The sequence below is a fragment of the Gorilla gorilla genome, chromosome 14 (genome assembly GCF_029281585.2).
Source record: "Gorilla gorilla gorilla isolate KB3781 chromosome 14, NHGRI_mGorGor1-v2.1_pri, whole genome shotgun sequence".
Lineage (NCBI taxonomy): Eukaryota > Metazoa > Chordata > Mammalia > Primates > Hominidae > Gorilla > Gorilla gorilla.
This window is the reverse complement of record NC_073238.2, coordinates 64,788,180-64,806,207: the sequence shown is the minus strand read 5'-3', so window position 1 is coordinate 64,806,207 and position 18,028 is coordinate 64,788,180. Positions and strand designations below refer to the sequence as shown.

Below are 18,028 nucleotides of genomic sequence, written 5' to 3'. Positions count from 1 at the left end.
GAGTTGTTTTCAATTTGGAACTGTTAAAAATAAAGCTGCTGTGAACATTCATGTACAGGTTTTATAGGAACATATGCTTTCTTTTGGGTAAATGCCCAGGAGTGGAATGGTTGGGTCACGCTATAGGCATATGTTTAACATTTTCAGAAACTGCCAAGCTGTTTTCCAAATGGTACAACAAAAATGGTTGCACCATCTTAAAGTCCCATCAGCAAATTGTGGGAGTTCCAGTTGCTCCACAGCTTTGCTTTGCCAGCATTGGGTCTTTTTGATTTTTGCTATTCTAAGGGGTGATGTTGAACCATCTTTAAGTGTGTTGTTGCACCGTTTATATACCGTTTTTTTGTGAAGTATCTGTTTAAACCTTTTAACCATTTTCTTAGAGTTGTAAGAGTTCTTTGTATGTTCTGAATACAAGTCTTCTGTTTAATACATGCGCTAAGAATATTTTCTCCCAGTGTGTGGCTTGCATTTCTGTTCTCTTTATGGTGTCTTTCAAGGAACTAATGTTTTAATTCTGGTAAGTCTAAGTAATCAATTTTTTTCTTTACAATTAATGAATTTTGTGTTCTACCTAAGAAACCTTTGACTACCCAGGGTCATAAATCAAAACCACAATGAGATATCATCTCACACCAGTCAGAATACCTATTATTAAAAATTCAAAAAACAACAGATATTGGTGAAGTTGCAGAGAAAAAGGAATGGTTATATATTGTTGGTGGGAATGTAAATTGGTTCAACCATTGTGAAAAGCAGTTTGGAGATTTCTCAAAGAACTTAAAACAGCCTTACCATTCAACCCCGCAATCCCATTACTGGATCTATATCCAAAAGAAAATAAATCATTCTACCATAAAGATACACGCACTTGCATGTTCATCGCAACACTGTTCACAATAGCAAAGACATGGAATCAACCTAGATACCTGTCAACAGTGGATTGGATAAAGAAAATGTGGTACAGATACACCATGGAGTCCTATACAGCCATAAAAAAGAATGAAATCATGTTCTTTGCAGCAACGTGGATGGAGCTGGAGGCAATTATTCTAAGCAAATTAATGCAGGAACAGAAAACCAAATACTGCATGTTTTCACTTATAAGTGGAAGCTAAACAGTGAGTACTCATGGACATAAAGATGGCAACAACAGACACTGGGGATTAGCAGAGGGAGGAAGGAGAGAGACGGGCGAGGGCTGAAAAACTGATTATTGGGTACTATGCTCAGTACCTGTGTGATGGGATCAAGCATACCCCAAACCTGGATATACCATGCAATATACCCAGGTAACAAATCTGCACATGTACCCCTGAATCTAAAATAAAAGTTAAAATTATTTTTTAAAAAAGAGAAAAAAATGAAAAAGAAAAAAATTCAAATAATGCCCAAAATCTAAATAATACCATTCCTACTGAAACTATTCTGAAAAATTGAAGTGGAGGGACTCCTCCCTAACTCATTCTACAATGACAACATCATCCTGATACCAAAACCTGGCAGAGACACAACAAAAAAAGAAAACTTCAGGCCAATATCCTTGATGAACATTGATGCAAAAATCTTCAACAAAATATTAGCAAACAGAATCCAGCAGCACATCCAAAAGTTAATCAGTGATCAAGTAGGCTTTATCCTTGGGATGCAAGCTTGGCTCAACATAAGTAAATTAATAATTGTGATTCATCACATCAACAGAACTAAAAACAAAAACCATGTGATTATCTCAACAGATGGAGAAAGGGCTTTCAATAGAATTCAACATTGCTTCACATTAAAAAGAAACCCTCAACAAACTAGGCACTGAAGGAACATGCCTCAAAATAGTAAGAGCCAGCCAGGCACGGTGGCTCATGCTTGTAATCCCAGCAATTTGGGAGGCCGAGGCAGGCAGATCACTTGAGGCCAGGAGTTCAAGACCAGCCTGGCCAACATGATAAAACCCCCGTCTCCACTAAAAATAGAAAAAATTAGCTGGGTATGGTGGCGGGCGCCTGTAATCCCAGCTACTTGGGAGGCTGAGGCAGGAGAATTGCTTGAACTCGGGGGGCGGAGGTTGCAGTGAGCCGAGATTGTGCCATTGCACTCCAGCCTAGGCAACAAGAGTGAAACTCAGTCTAAAAAAAAAAAAGCCATCGATGAAAAACCCCACAACCAACATCATACTGAATGGATAAAAGCTAGAAACATTCCCCTTGAGAACTGGAACAAGACAAGGATACCCTCTCTCACCACTCCTATTCAACATAGTACTGGAAGTCCTAGCCAGGATAATCAGGCAAGAGAAAGAAATAAAAGGCATCCCAACAGGAAGAAAGGAAATTAAACTATCCCTGCTTCCAGATAATATGATCCTATACCTAGAAAACCCCATAGTCTTTGTCCAAAAGCTCCTAGATCTGATAAACAACTTCAGCAGAGTTTCAGGATACAAAATCAATGTACAAAAATTAGTAACATTCCTATACACCAACAATACCCAGGCTGAAAGCCAAATAAAAAATGCAACCCATTTACAATAGCCACAAAAAGAATAAAATATCTAGGAATACAGAGGTGAGAGACCTCTACAACACAAATTATAAGACACTTCTGAAAGAAATCAGAGATAACACAGACAAATGGAAAAACATTTCATGCTCATGAACAGGAAGAATCAATATCATTAAAATAGCCATATTGCCCAAAGCAATTTACAAATTCAATGCTATTCCTATCAAACTACCAATGCCATTCTTCATAGAATTAGAAAAAAACTATTTTAAAATTCATATGGAATCAAAAAGGAGTCCAAATAGCCAAGGCAATCCTAAGCAAAAAGAGCAAATCTGGATGCATCACATTACCTCACTTCAAACTATACAACAAGTCTACAGTAACCAAAACAGCATGGTCCTGGCACAAAAACAGATACATAGACCAATGGAACAGAATAGAGAGCCCAGAAATAAAACTGCCCATGTACAACCATCTGATCTTTGAGAAAGTAGTCAAAAAATAAGCAATGGGGAAAGGACACCCTATTCTATAAGTGGTGCTGGGATAAGTGGCTAGCCATATGGAGAAGATTGAAACTGGAACCCTTCCTTACACCGTATACAAATATCAATTCAAAATGGCTTAAAGACTTAAGTGTAAAACCATAAAAGCCCTAGAAGATAACTTAGGAAATACCATTCTGGACATAGGGCCTGGCAAATATTTCATGACGAAGATGCCAAAAGCAATTACAACAACAAAATTGACAAATGGGACCTAATTAAACTAAAGAGCTGCACAGCAAAAGAAACTATCAGCAAAGTAAACAGACAACAGAATGGGAGACAATATCTGCAAACTATGCATCCAAAAAAGGTCTAATATCCAGAATCTATAAGAAACAAATTAATAAGCAAATAAACAATGCCATTAAAAAGTAGGCAAAGGACATGAACAGATACTTTTCAAAAGTACACACAGCCAAGAAGCTTATGAACAAATTTTCAACATCACGAATCATTAGAGAAATGCAAATCAAAACCACAATAAGATACCATCTCATACCAGTCAGAATGGCTATTACTGAAAAAAACAATAACAGATGCTGGCAAGATTACAGAGATTATACACTGCAACCTTATACACTGGTATAAGGTTGTACACTGCTTATACACTGCTGATGGGAATGTAAATTAATTCAGCCATTGTGGAAAGCAGCTTGGCAATTTCCCAAATAATTTAAAGCAGAATTACCATTTGACCCAGCAATCCCATCATTGAGTATATACCCAAAGAAGTGTAAATTGTTCTACCATAAAGACACATTCACATGTTATGTTCACTACAGCACTAGTCACAATAGCAAGACATGGAATCAGTCTAAGTGCTCATCAGTGGTAGACTGGATAAAGAAAATATGGTACGTACACACAATGGAATACTATGCACCCATAAAAAAAGAATGTGATCGTGTCATTGGCAGCAACATGGATGAAGCTGGAGGCCATTATCCCAAGCAAACTAACACAGGAACAGAAAACCAAATATAACATGTTCTCACTTATAAGTGGGGGCTAAACATTGAGTTTATATGAACACAAAGAAAGGAACAATAGACTCCAGGGCCTACTTGAGGGTAGAGAGCAGGAGGAAGGTGAGGATCAAAAAACTACCTATCAGATACTATGCTTATCACCTCGGTGATGAAACAATCTGTACACCAAACCCCCATGACATGCAATTTACCCCCATGACATGCAAATATAAAAATCCTCCACACGTACCCCTGAACCTAAAATACAAGTTTTAAAAAAAGAAAATATGATATTAAAAAATTAAAATTTTTTCATTTTAACTGTCAAATACATTCACACATAGTTCAACAAAAGAAAAATTCAAACAATACACAAAGCATTAAATAAAAGGTAAAATAATCATATTCTCAAAAAAAAGCACCATTTAAATTTTTTATTTCATCTTGCATCAATTTTGGTAAGCTACATTTTTCAAGAAATCTGTCCATTTTATTTAAGTGGTAGAATTCGATAACATAGCATTTTCTTATTATCTTGTTATTGTCTATAGAATCTGTGGTTAGAATTCCTTTTTATTGCTGATATTGGTAATTTGTTTCTCTTCCTTGGCCAATCTAGCTAGAGGTTTGGGGTTCATCTTTTCAAAAACTTCGCTTTTGGTTTTCTTGATTTTTCTCTTTCGCTTGTCTGTTTTCTATTTTATTTCTACTATCTTTATTATTGACTTCCTTCTACTACTTTAGGGTTACTTTGCTCTTCTTTTAGTTTCTTAAGGTAGGACCTTAGGTTATTGATTTTAAATCTTTCTCCTTTTCTAACATAAGCATTTAAAGCCATAGTTTTCACTCTAAGTAATGCTTTAGCTCTTTTCACAAACTTTGTATATTTGCATTATCATTCAGATAAAATATTTTCTAATTTCTCTTGTCATTTTTTTCTTTGACCTATGAAATATTTGAAGTTTGCTATTCAATTCATAATACTTGAGGTTTTCCTAGATATCTTGTTATTGATTTCTAACTTAATTCTGTTGTGTTCAGAAATATACTTCCTATGATTTTGCTTCTTCTACATTTTGAAATCTGTTTTATAGCTTACCATCCTTTTTTTTTTTTTTTTTTGGCCGTCGTTGTTCATCTTGGTGAATGTTATGTGCATTTGAAAGAAATAGGTATTCTGCAGTTGTAGGATGTAGTGTTCTATAAATATCAATTAAATCAAGGAGGTTTACAGTGTTAAAACTATACCTTTACTGCTTTTTTGTCTAGTTGTTCTATCAAATATTGAGAAAGGATATTAAAATCTTCTGTCACAATTATGGAATTTCTATTTCTCCCTGTAATTTGGTTAATCTTTACTGCAGTATTTTAAGTCTCTCTTATTAGGTGTGTGTACACGTATGAATGAAGTGTCTGCCTGACGAAATGACCCTTCAATCATTATGAAATCCCCCCTTGTCTCTAGAAATACTCTTTGTCTTGAAGTCTGTTTTATCTGATATTAAAATAACCAATCCAATCTTCTCATTCTTACTATTTGTGTGGTATATACATTTTACATTTGTTTATTTTCAATCTTTTTTGTATATTTATATTTAAAGTGTATTTCTTAGGGGCAGCATATAGTAGTAGCATCTTGATTTTTATGCACTCTGTCAACCCTTTCCTTCTCACGGAGTATTAAGATCATTAACATTTAATGAAATTACTGCTATAATTGAATTTAGCCCTTCCATTTTTACTTCTGGCTTCTATTTGTCTCCTGCTTTTGTTGTTGCTATTCTCTTACCTCCATTCCTTTTTTATTTTTATTTTTTTGCTTGTTTTGGATTCTTTGAATATTTTTTAGTATTCTATTTTAATTTATCTTCAGTTTTTTCACTATATCTTTTTGTTTTGGTTTTTTGGAGTTTTTTATTTATATATGTGGTATATATAATATATATATATATGTTTTGTTTTAGTGTTTTGTTTTTTTTTTTTGAGACAGTCTCACTCTGTCCCAGGCTGGAGTGCAATGGCTCAAACTCTGCTCCCTGCAACCTCCACCTCCCAGGTTCAAGTGATTCTTCTGCCTCAGCACCCGAGTAGCTGGGATTACAGGTGTCTGCCACCACACCTGGCTAATTTTTGTATTTTTAGTAGAGATGGGGTTTCGCCATGTTGGCCAGGCTGGTCTCAAACTCCTGACCTCAGGTTATCCGCCCACCTTGGACTTCCAAAGTGTGGGATTATAGGTGTAAGCCACTGTACCCGGCCTATATAACATATATAGATACAATATAATATTATGAAGGCCAGGTGTATATATATACATATATATATATATGTATGTATATACATACATATATGTATATACATATATATGTGTATGTACATACATATATATATACACACACATACATATATATATATATATACACACACACCCCAGGTATCTATATCATATATCATATTCTAGACAGAGTTCCTATGCTACCATTTTATGTAAATTGTAGAAGTCTTACAACCGTAAGACTTTTACCTCCTCAACTTTTTTTTTTTTACAGAATCTCACTCCTTCACCAGGCTGGAGTGCAGTGGTGCAATCTTGGCTTCACTGCAACCTCTGCCTCTCAGGTTCAAGCGATTCTCCTGCCTCAGCCTCCCAAGTATCTGGGACTACAGGCACATGCCACCACGCCCAGCTAATTTTATATTTTTAGTAGAGATGGGGTTTTCACCTTGTTGGCCAGGATGGTCTCAATCTCTTGACCTTGTGATCTATCTGCCTCAGCCTCCCAAAGTGCTGGGATTACAGGCATAAGCCACCACGCCCGGCCTACCTCCTTAACTTTTATCCCCTCAACTAACCTTTATGGTACGGCTGTTATATGTATTATATCTACATATATTGAAAATCCCTCCAGAAATGTAAATTTGTTTTCAGTGGTAGTACCTAAGTACAGGAAAAAATATTTACCATTTCTGTTGCTCTTCTTTCATTCCTGAAGATCCAAGGTTTGCTCTGGTATCATTTCCTATCAGCTTGAAGAACTTACTTTAGCATTTCTCATAATGCTGATTTCCTGGCAATATATTCTGTTAAATTTTTTAATCTGAGAATGTCTTTATTTTGCTTTCATTCCTGGAAGACATACCCACTGAATGAAGAATTTTAAGTTAACAGTTCTCTTCTTGCAGCACTTTCAAGATGCTGTTCGACTGTCTTCTGGCCTTCCATGGCTTCTGATGAGAAATCTGCAGTCATCTGAATGACTGGTCCTCTGAATGTAATGTGCTTTTTTACTCTAATGTCTTTCAGGATTTTAAAATTCATCATTGGTTTTTATAGCTTTTATTTCCATGAGTATCAGGTATCATATTCTTTGATTTTATCCTGTTCAGGGTTCATTGAGCTTCTTGGATCTGTAAATTGTGTCTTTTACCAAATTTGAGAAAAATGCTGGCCATTATTCCTTCAGATATATTTGTCTATCCCAGTCTTCTTCTCCTTTCCTTCTGAGATTCCAGTGACACCTACTGATATTATGCTACAGGTCGCTAAGGTTCTGTTCCTCTTTTTCAATATTTTTTCTCTGTTCTTCAGATTGGATAACTTCTATTGATCTATTCTTAAGTTCACTGGGGTGTTTCTTCTATATTTTCATTTTGCTATTCAGCCCATCCAGTTTTCAGATACTGCATTTTTCAGTTCTAAATTTTTCATTTTATTCTTTTGCAGTTTTAAGATATCCACTTCTATCTTCTCATACATTTCAAGGATGGATTCCTTACTCCATGGTATGCAGCTATAATAGCTATTTTAAAGCCTGTGTCTGATGATTCCAACATCTGGGTCACCTTGATCTGGTCATATGTTGATTATCTTTTCCACTGGGGTAAAAATGTGAACACATTTTTCTGTTTTTTTATATGTCATATAACTTTGGAATGGTATCTGGGCATTGTGGATTTACATTTTATAGGCACTGGATCCTATTATAATCCTCTGGAGAATGTTGATATTCTTGTTTTATGGCAATGAACTGTTTAGGCTTAGACTGCAAGTTCTATCTTGCCATCTGTGGGCAGTGGTTCAAACCTCAGTTTGGTTGTCAAAACCTGTACTATGCTAGTTGCATCTATTACTCCTCTTTTTCTTTGAGAATGAGCCTGAGACTTGTGCAGATTCATATACAGAATTGGGAATTTTTTCTCCAGTTCTCTCCACTCTGGTATTCTCTCCTCACTCTCCATCCCCCTAGAGCCCCTTTTCTTAGTTACTCTAGCCAGTAGGACTGGGTTTCTATTGAGATTTTATCTGCCCACGCTGCCACCATTCCCTCGCTGCTCCATAATGAGAACCCTTTGGGTACAGCTGTTAAGAAAGAATGGAAAAAATGTGAAACTCACCACCAGTGGTTACTTGTCCAAGTTTTGACCCTCTTCAACAATCTGCCTGTTTCAGTTTACTTTTCAAAATCCTCAGATAGTATTTTATTTTGTTTGTATTTTGTCCAGAGTTTATAGTTGTAATCAGTGGGAAAGATGGGCTATATTGGGATTATTTTGCCATGCCAAAACAAAAATGCCCAATAGCCTTATAGGCTGAAAATTGGGGTATTTCACTGCCATTTCAGTTATTTAAATTGAAAAATTCTATCAGCGGCATGGGGATGTGTGTGTACATGTATATGGGCATGTGTGCTAAGCACTTGATATATATGTCCCATACACTAATATAAATTCTTATCTCAAAATGTTGTTGCATTGCTTAAATAAGATAATGGAAAGAAAGTGGGTAATAACAAACTCCTCTGAGCTAAAGGAGCCTGTTCTAACCCAAAGCAAGGAAGCTAAGAACCTTAAAAAACGGTTAGAGGAATTGCTAACTAGAATAACCAGTTTGGAGAAGAACATAAATGACTTGATGGAGCTGAAAAACGCAGCATGAGAACTTTGTGAAGCATGCACAAGTATCAACAGCCAATCAATCAAGCAGAAGAAAGGATATCAGAGACTAAAGATCAACTTAATAAAATAAAGCATGAAGACAAGATTAGAGAAATAAGAATAAAAAGGAACAAATAAAACCTTCCAGAAATATGAGACTATCTGAAAAGACCAAACCTACATTTGATTGGTGTACCTGAAAGTGATGGGGAGAATGGAACCAAGCTGGAAAACACACTTCAGGATATTATCAAGGAGAACTTCCCCAACCTAACGAGACAGACCAACATTCAAATTCAGGAAGTACAGAGAACACCACAAAGACACACCTTGAGAAGAGCAACCCCAAGACACATAATTGTCAGATTCACCAAGGTTGAAATGAAGGAAAAAATGTTAAGGGCAGCCAGAGAGAAAGGTTGGGTTACCCACAAAGGGAAGCCCATCAGACTTCTCTTTCTCTCTGCAGAAATCCTACAAGCCAGAAGAGAGTGGAGGCCAATATTCACCATTCTTAAAGAAAAGTATTTTCAACTCAGAATTTCATATCCAGTCAAACTAAGCTTCATAAGCGAAGGAGAAATAAAATCCTCTACAGACAAGCAAATGCTGAGAGATTTTGTCACCACCACGCCTGCCTTACAAGAGCTCCTGAAGGAAGCACTAAATATGGAAAGGAAAAACTGGTACCAGCCACTGCAAAAACATATCAAATTGTAAAAACCATTGACATTTTGAAGAAACTGCAACAACTAATGGTAAAAATAACCAGCTAGCATCATAATAACAGGATCAAATTCACACATAACAATATTAACCTTAAATGTAAATGGGCTAAATGCCCCAATTAAAAGACACAGACTGGCAAATTGGAAAGAGTCAAGACCCATCGGTGTGCTGTATTCAGGAGACCCATCTCATGTGCAAAGACACATATAGGCTCAAAATAAAGGGATGGAGGAATATTTACCAAGCAAATGGAAAGCAAAAAAACAAACAAACAAACAAACAAACAGGGGTTACAATCCTAGTCTCTGGTAAAACAGACTTTAAACCAACAAATATCAAAAAAACACAAAGAACAGCATTACATAATGGTAAAGGGATCAATGCAACAAGAAGAGCTAACTATCCTAAATATATATGCACCCAATACAGGAGCACCAAGATTCATAAAGCAAGTTCTTAGAGACGTACAAAGAGTCTTAAACACCCACACAATAATAGTGGGAAAACTTAACACCCCACTGTCAATATGAGAGAGATCAACGAGACAGAAAATTAACAAGGATATTCAAGACTTGAACTCAGCTCTGGACCAAGCAGACCTAATAAACATCTGCAGAACTCTCCACCCCAAATCAACAGAATATACATTTTTCTCAGCACCACATCGCACTTATTCTAAAATCAACCACATAATTGGAAGTAAAACTCTCCTCAGCAAACGCAAAAGAACAGAAATCGTAACAAACAGTGTCTCAGACCACAGTGCAATCAAATTAGAACTCAGGATTAAGAAACTCATTCAAAACCACACAACTACATGGAAACTGAACAATCTGCTCCTGAATGACTACTGGGTAAATAACTAAATTAAGGCAGAAATAAATAAGTTCATCGAAACCAATGAGAACAAAGACATAACGTACCAGAATCTCTGGGACATAGCTAAAGCAGTGTTTAGATAAAGAATTATAGCACTAAATGTCCACAGGAGAAAGCAGGAAAGATCTAAAATCGACACCCTAACATCACAATTAAAGGAACTAGAGAAGCAAGAGCAAACAAATTCAAAAGCTAGCAGAAGACAAGCAATAACCAAGATCAGAGCAGAACTGAAGAAGACAGAGACACGAAAAACCCTTCAAAAAAATCAACAAATCCAGGAGGTGTTTTTTTTTAAAAGATCAACAAAATAGATAGACCGCTAGGCAGACTTATAAAGAAGAAAAGAGAGAAGAATCAAATAGACACAATAAGAAATTATAAAGGGGATATCACCACTGATCCCACAGAAATACAAACTACAATCAAAGAATATTATAAACACCTCTATGCAAATAAACTAGAAAATCTAGAAGAAATGAGTAAATTCCTGGATGCATACACCCTCCCAAGACTAAACCAGGAAGAAGTCAAACCCCTAAATAGACAAATAACAAGTTTTGAAATTGAGGCAGTAATTAATAGCCTACCAACCAAAAAAAAAAAAGCCCAGGACCAGATGGATTCACAGCTGAATTTTACCAGAGGTACAAAGAGGAGCTGGTACCATTCCTTCTGAAACTATTCCAAACAATAGAAAAAGAAGGACTCCTCCCTAACTCATTTTATGAGGCCGTCATCTTGATGCCAAAACCTGGCACAGACACACACACACAAAAAAGAAAATTTCAGGCCAATATCGCTGATGAATATCGATGTGAAAATTTCCAATAAAATGCTGGCAAACCAAATCCATGAGCACATCAAAAAGCTTACCTACCAAAATCAAGTCAGCTTATCATCCCTGGGATGCAAGCCTGGTTCAACATATGCAAATCAATAAACATAATCCATCACATAAACAGAACCAATGACAAAAATCACATGATTGTCTCAATAGATGCAGAAAAGGCCTTCAATAAAATTCAACACTTCTTCATGCTAAAAACTCTTTATAAACTAGGTATTGATGGAACGAATCTCAAAATAATAAGAGCTATTTATGACAAACTCACAGCCAGTATCATACTGAATGGGCAAAAGCTGGAAGCATTCCCTTTGAAAACTGGCACAAGACAAGGATGCCCTCTCTCACCACTCCTATTCAACATAGTATTGGAAGTTCTGGCCAGGAAATCAGGCAAGAGAAAGAAATAAAGGGTATTCAAATAGGAAGAGAGGAAGTCAAATTGTCTCTGTTTGCAGATGACATTATTGTATATTTAGAAAACCCCATCGTCTCAGCCCAAAATCTCCTTAAGCTGATAAGCAACTTCAGCAAAGCCTCAAGATACAAAATCAATGTGCAAAAATCACAAGCATTCCTATACACCAATAATAGACAGCCAAAACATGAGTGAACTCCCATTCACAATTGCTACTAAGAGAATAAAATACCTAGGAATCCAATTTACAAGGGATGTGAAGGACCTCTTCAAGGAGAACTATAAACCACTACTCAAGAAAATAAGAGAGAACATAAAAAAATGGAAAAATATTCGATTCTCACGGATAGAATCAGTATCATGAAAATGGCCATACTGCCCAAAGTAATTTACAGATTCAATGCTATCCCCATCAAGCTACCATGGACTTTCTTCACAGAATTAGAAAAAAACTACTTTAAATTTCATATGGAACCAAAAAAGAGCCTGTATAGCCAAGACAATCCTAAGCAAGAAGAACAAAGCTGGAGGCATCATGCTACCTGACTTCAAACTATACTGCAAGGCTACAGTAACCAAAACAGCATGGTACTGGTACCAGAACAGATATATAAACCAATGGAACAGAATGGAGGCCTCAGAAATAATGCCACACATCTACAACCATCTGATCTTTGACAAACCTGACAAAAGCAAGCAATGGGGAAAGGATTCCCTATTTAATAAATGGTGTTGGGAAAACTGGCTAGCCATATGCAGAAAACTGAAACTGGATCCCTTCCTTACAACTTATACAAAGATTAATTCAAGATGGATTAAAGACTTAAATGTAAGACCTAAACTCATAAAAACCCCAGAAGAAAACCTAGCCAATACTATTCAGGACATAGGTGTGGGCAAAGACTTCATGACTAAAACATCAAAAGCAATGGCAACAAAACCCAAAATAGACAAATGGGATCTAATTAAACTAAAGAACTTCTACACAGCAAAAGAAACCATCATCAGAGTGAACAGGCAACCTACCGAATGGGAGAAAATTTTTGCAATCTACCCATCTGACAAATGGCTAATATCCAGAATCTACAAGGAACTTAAACAAATGGCTTAAACAACTTAAATGCTTAAATAAACAAGAAAAAAACCCATAAAAAATGGGCAAAGGATATGAACAGACACTTCTCAAAAGAAGACACTTATGCAGCCAACAAACATGTGGAAAAAAAAAAGCTCATCATCACTGGTCATTAGAGAAATATAAATCAAAACCACAATGAGATACCATCTCACGCCAGCTAGAATGGCAATAATTTAAAAAGTCAGGAAACAACAGATGCTGGAGAGGATGTGGAGAAATAGGAATGTTTTTACACTGTTGTTGGGAGTGTAAATTGGTTCAACCATTGTGGAAGACAGTGTGGTGATTCCTCAAGGATCTAGAACCAGAAATACCATTTGACCCAGCAATCCCATTACTGGGTATATACCCAGAGGATTATAAATCATCCTACTATAAAGACACATGCACATGTATGTTTATTGCAGCATTGTTTACAATAGTAAAGACTTGGAACCAACCCAAATGCCCATCAACGATAGACTGGATAAAGAAAATGTGGCACATATATACTGTGGAATACTATGCAGCCATAAAAAGGATGAGTTCATGTCCTTTGCAGGGACATGGATGAAGCTGGAAACCATCATTCTCAGCAAACTAACACAGGAACAGAAAACCCAACAGCACATGTTCTCACTCATAAGTGGAAGTGGAACAGTGAGAACACATGGACACAGGGAGGGGAGCATCACACACCGAGGCCTGTCAGGGGGGTGGGAAGCTAGGGAAGGGATAGCATTAGGAAAAATACCTAATGTAGATGACAGGTTGATGGGTGCAGCAAACCACCATGGCACGTGTATACCTATGTAACAAACCTTCACATTCTGCACATGTATCCCAGAACTTAAAGTATAATTAAGAGAAAAAAAAAAGATTAGTACAACACAGTCTCCAAAAAGGGGATGTGGGAAAGTAGAAGAGAAATAGAATGAGAGAAAGTAAAGAGAGAGATTGAGAGAGAAAAAGAGACTGAAGTTTCCATGTTCCTTAAAAGTGTAGGAAGAATTCTAATCAAAATATAATCATTCAAATGCTTTTTAGTCTTGCAGCTGTAACAATATGACCCAGTCCCACAGAAGTCAAAGCCATTTGCCATAAATAGAGGTGCCCCATCACCCCAGGTCATGCTTAGAACTGCATTCCTGAAACCCCATTTCTGGTAATCTGCTAGGGAAGAAAAAAAAAAACCATGTTAAAATGGAGAGTTGAAGCAACCTGCACAGAATTTAAACCCTTCTGATTACTACTCTAATTATAACTATATCTACCACCTTTTCTGGTGGATCTGGCAAGAACCTACACTCCTCAACCTAATTCCACCCATTTATTCAACAAAATTAAACTGATAGCATTAATCAGGGAAAAATCTCTTTGCTTACCTCTGCCCCACTTGAAAGCCCTAGGTCAGCTCTCCGCCTGCTTTGCATCATTGTTACACAGAGTGGAACTACTTGAAAGGAAATCACAACACAAACAATAAACTTTTAAGTCCACCTTCCTTAAAAGTGAAGCAACTCTTTATATACAGCCAAGAATATCAAGGTGCAATATAGGAGGATGCCCAATATTCAAGCACAGTTAATAAAACACTAATACAACATAGTTTTCAAAGCATGGGATATAGGGGGAGGTGGATACCTGTGCTCCAGGTATCACCCTTTTGAAAGCAAAAGCAATCCTGCTCATTTGGGTGTTCTCCAATCCAAGGTGGTCTCGAGAGAGAAGAACTGCATTTAGGAGTCTAAGCGACTGCTTCTTTACACTCCTACAACAGCATTGTAGGGGGTAACAATGCTGGGCTGGAACATGGGCCATTATGAGGCTGTCACCTTCTCATGTAACTCAGCTTTTCAACTGGGCCAAAAGGCTTAGGGCTCCTGGGGCATGGGCGCATAGGAGCAGGCCCTTGAACGGTAACAAGACCTATGTTCAACCTGGAACCAATAAGGAAAATGAAGGAAAGCAGGTCTGAATGATTGCTGATTGCCAAGTGTCCTAGAGCAGGCATGTGGCATACATAACTCCATACAAATGTACTTCTTACTGTAATGTAAGGGGCAAAATGGCAACTAAAGATAGAGTAGAGAAGGATGTCCGAGCACTTCAAAGGAGGCTTGTTTTAACTCACAAATGGCTTATGAGTCTGGAAGACTTGGACTCCTTGAATCAGTGTTTACCAGGCTCCGAGAATGTGCCAAACATTGAACAGCAAATTCTAGCCCTCCCTTCAAACAGTCCACTTGCTCTCAAATGGCAATGAATTCTATTCTTTTTTAAGGAATTGCAAGATTTTTTTAAAGCATTGAGGGTTTTGTTTGTTTGTGTTTTTTGTTTTTTTGAGATGGAGTCACTCTGTCGCCCAGGCTGAAGTGCAATGGCTCGATCTTGGCTCACAGCAACCTCCATCTCCTGGGTTCAAGCAATTCTCCTGCCTCAGCCTCCCAAGTAGCTGGGATTACAGGCACCTGCCACCACACCTGGCTAATTTTTGTATTTTTAGTAGAGACACGGTTTCACCATGTTGGTCAGGCTGGTCTCGAACACCTGACCTCAGTGATCCACCTGCCTCAGCCTCCCAAAGTGCTGGAATTACAGGCGTGAGCCACCGTGCCCAGCCAAGTTACATTATTAAAGCATTTGGTCAGCTCCTTTATTTTGCTTTGTTGAAAGTCAGCAAAAGGGGAAGGCAGAGATTTTAAGAAAGTTTAAAAAAGAAAGAAACTACCTTCTTGGAAATTTTAATTGTTCCTGGATAGTGTTATAGAAAAGTCCTGAATGGGAGGAAGGAAATGTAACATATTTAGTGGCTACTCTGGCCAAACACTCCACCAAGTACACTTACAAGTGACTCCTTACAGTTTCATGAACACTGGGAAGTTTAGTTTCAATTTCAAGATGAGAACACTGACATTCAGAGACAGTAAGAGGCTTGCCTGAAGTCACAGAGGAAACGCACAGTGGAGCTAGGATTTTAACTTGGTTCTCTCTGATTCCAAATGCTTCCAACTGTGCTATGTAATATGTGGCTGGAGGCAAAAACAACTGCATTCTGGTCTTGGTTGTTCATTTATGAACTGCTAAGTGACCCAGGACAAGTACCCCTATTTCTCTGGTGGCTGCTAAGGCTCCCTTCAGCACTACCATATGTGCCTCTACTGCCCTTTCACTGCCAAAGTCCCTTTTCTTCTTTTTCATATTTTTCCTCTTGGGAGCTGATATGGTTTGGATGTTTGTCCCCCTCAAATCTCATGTTAAAATGTAATCCCCAGTGTTGGAGATGGGGTCTGTTGTGAGGTGACTGAATCATGGGGGCAGATCCCTCAGGAATGGTTTAGCTCCATTTCCTTGATGATAACGTGACTCACGAATGGCTTATGAGTCTGGAAGACTTGGATTCCTTGAATCAGTGTTTAGTAGGCTCCCAGAATGTGCTAAACATTGAACAGCAAATTCTAGCCCTCCCTTCAAACAGTCCACATGCTCTCAAATGGCAATCAATTCTATTCTTTTTTAAGGAATTGCAAGGAAGCCATCAGTTAGTACACATGAGATCTGGTTGTTTAGAAGTCTGGGACCTTCCCCCTACCTCTTGCTCTCGCTCTCCCCATGTGACACACTGGCTTCCCATCACCTTATACCATGATTGCAAGCTTCCTGAGACCTCACCAGAAGTAGATGCTGGAGCCACGCCTTCTGTAAAGCCTGCAGAACCATGAGCCAATTAAACCTCTTTTCTTTATAAATTACCCAGATGGATATTTCTTTATAGCAACACAAAAACAGCCTAACACAGAAGCCATGTTTTGAATGATGGTATCTACCCAAATGTGTATCTCTCAAGTAATAACTGATTTACTTTTCCCATAATAATTAATTTTTTAATCCTACATATCAGGAACATAGGACCACTATAGCTATTCCAAATACAGGAAATTTGCTATGAGGAATTCATTATGCAAGTGATGGGAGACCTGAAAGAGTCCCTAAGGAGTGGCGAGACAAGAGCAGAAAGCCATTGCCATTCCTAGAGCCGAAGGAACAATGAGAGGAGACATTGCTATTGCCGTCCAAAAGCCGCGACCATCAGTGGGAGCCAGAACTATGGCGGAGGCTGCCTGGTGGGATGGGACTGTGGAGGCAGTGAGCATCCAAGCAAAGTTAGAGCCACTGCAGAAACACAGCCACTGAGGGAGACCCAGCCCAGGGCAGAGCAAGAAGGGAGCCACTCCCTGGCTTCTCCCCTCTCCCACCCTCTAGGCTTCCTCTGGTGCCTCCCATTCGCTGAACCTACTCAGAAGTCATTGGCAAGTAACCCTAGGAAAGGTAATTCCCTTTGATGCAAAGTGAGGGAAGGTAGAGAATGCACTTGAGAGGAAGCAGGAGAATGACCCATACAACTTAAATAACTAGTCATCACAGCTTCTGATGAGCATATGACAGAAAAGTGACCAAAGGGACTACATAAAACTCTGGCCAAAAGCAAAGCAACTTAACATCTTATTTAGCCCATGAAACTTTGCCTCAGATGAAATGCAGACTTTCCATCAGCCTCCACGAAATCATTTTACACACTTTGGAACTCTCAGGTGATCAGGGACACCAGCCAGGGAAACACAATTCACATTCCACCAATCTTCTTTGACTGTGATTCTAATAAAATATAGGGATCTGGACTGAAAGAACATGGGGGTGGAAAACAGGATCCTAATTCTAGCCCTGCCTGATGCAATCCTCAGGAAGTGACTTCCCTTTCTTGGTACTCAGGCTTTCTCTCTGCAAAGGGGTAGTTGTAATTACTACCAATCTCTAGAATTACAAGTCATTACAAGATTACAAAATCACTACTAATCCCCAGAATTACTAAATAAAGTTAGGTAATACAGTTCTCAATTACTTGCGCTATACCCAGAAAATGTACCACATGTCATAAACTCTAAATTTTTTTTACATTTTAACACCTCTAAAATTGAAATATGTCTCACCAGAACTTGCCATAGTTTAATTGGTAGCTGTGATGGTCAGTTTTTGTGTCAAATTGACTAGGCTACAGTCTCCAGCTATTCAATCAAATACTAATCTAAG

The 18,028-nt window shown here is 37.9% G+C and overlaps 1 long non-coding RNA gene across 1 annotated transcript; it reads right to left on the bottom strand.

Moving 5' to 3' along the window:
• Positions 1 to 7,559: 7,559 nt before the first annotated feature.
• Positions 7,560 to 14,695, bottom strand: LOC129526242 (uncharacterized). The gene is made up of 3 exons (XR_008670854.2): positions 14,585 to 14,695; positions 14,326 to 14,396; positions 7,560 to 8,375 (listed from the first exon to the last, which is right to left on the bottom strand). It is a non-coding gene; the product is annotated as an uncharacterized lncRNA (long non-coding RNA).
• Positions 14,696 to 18,028: the final 3,333 nt, after the last annotated feature.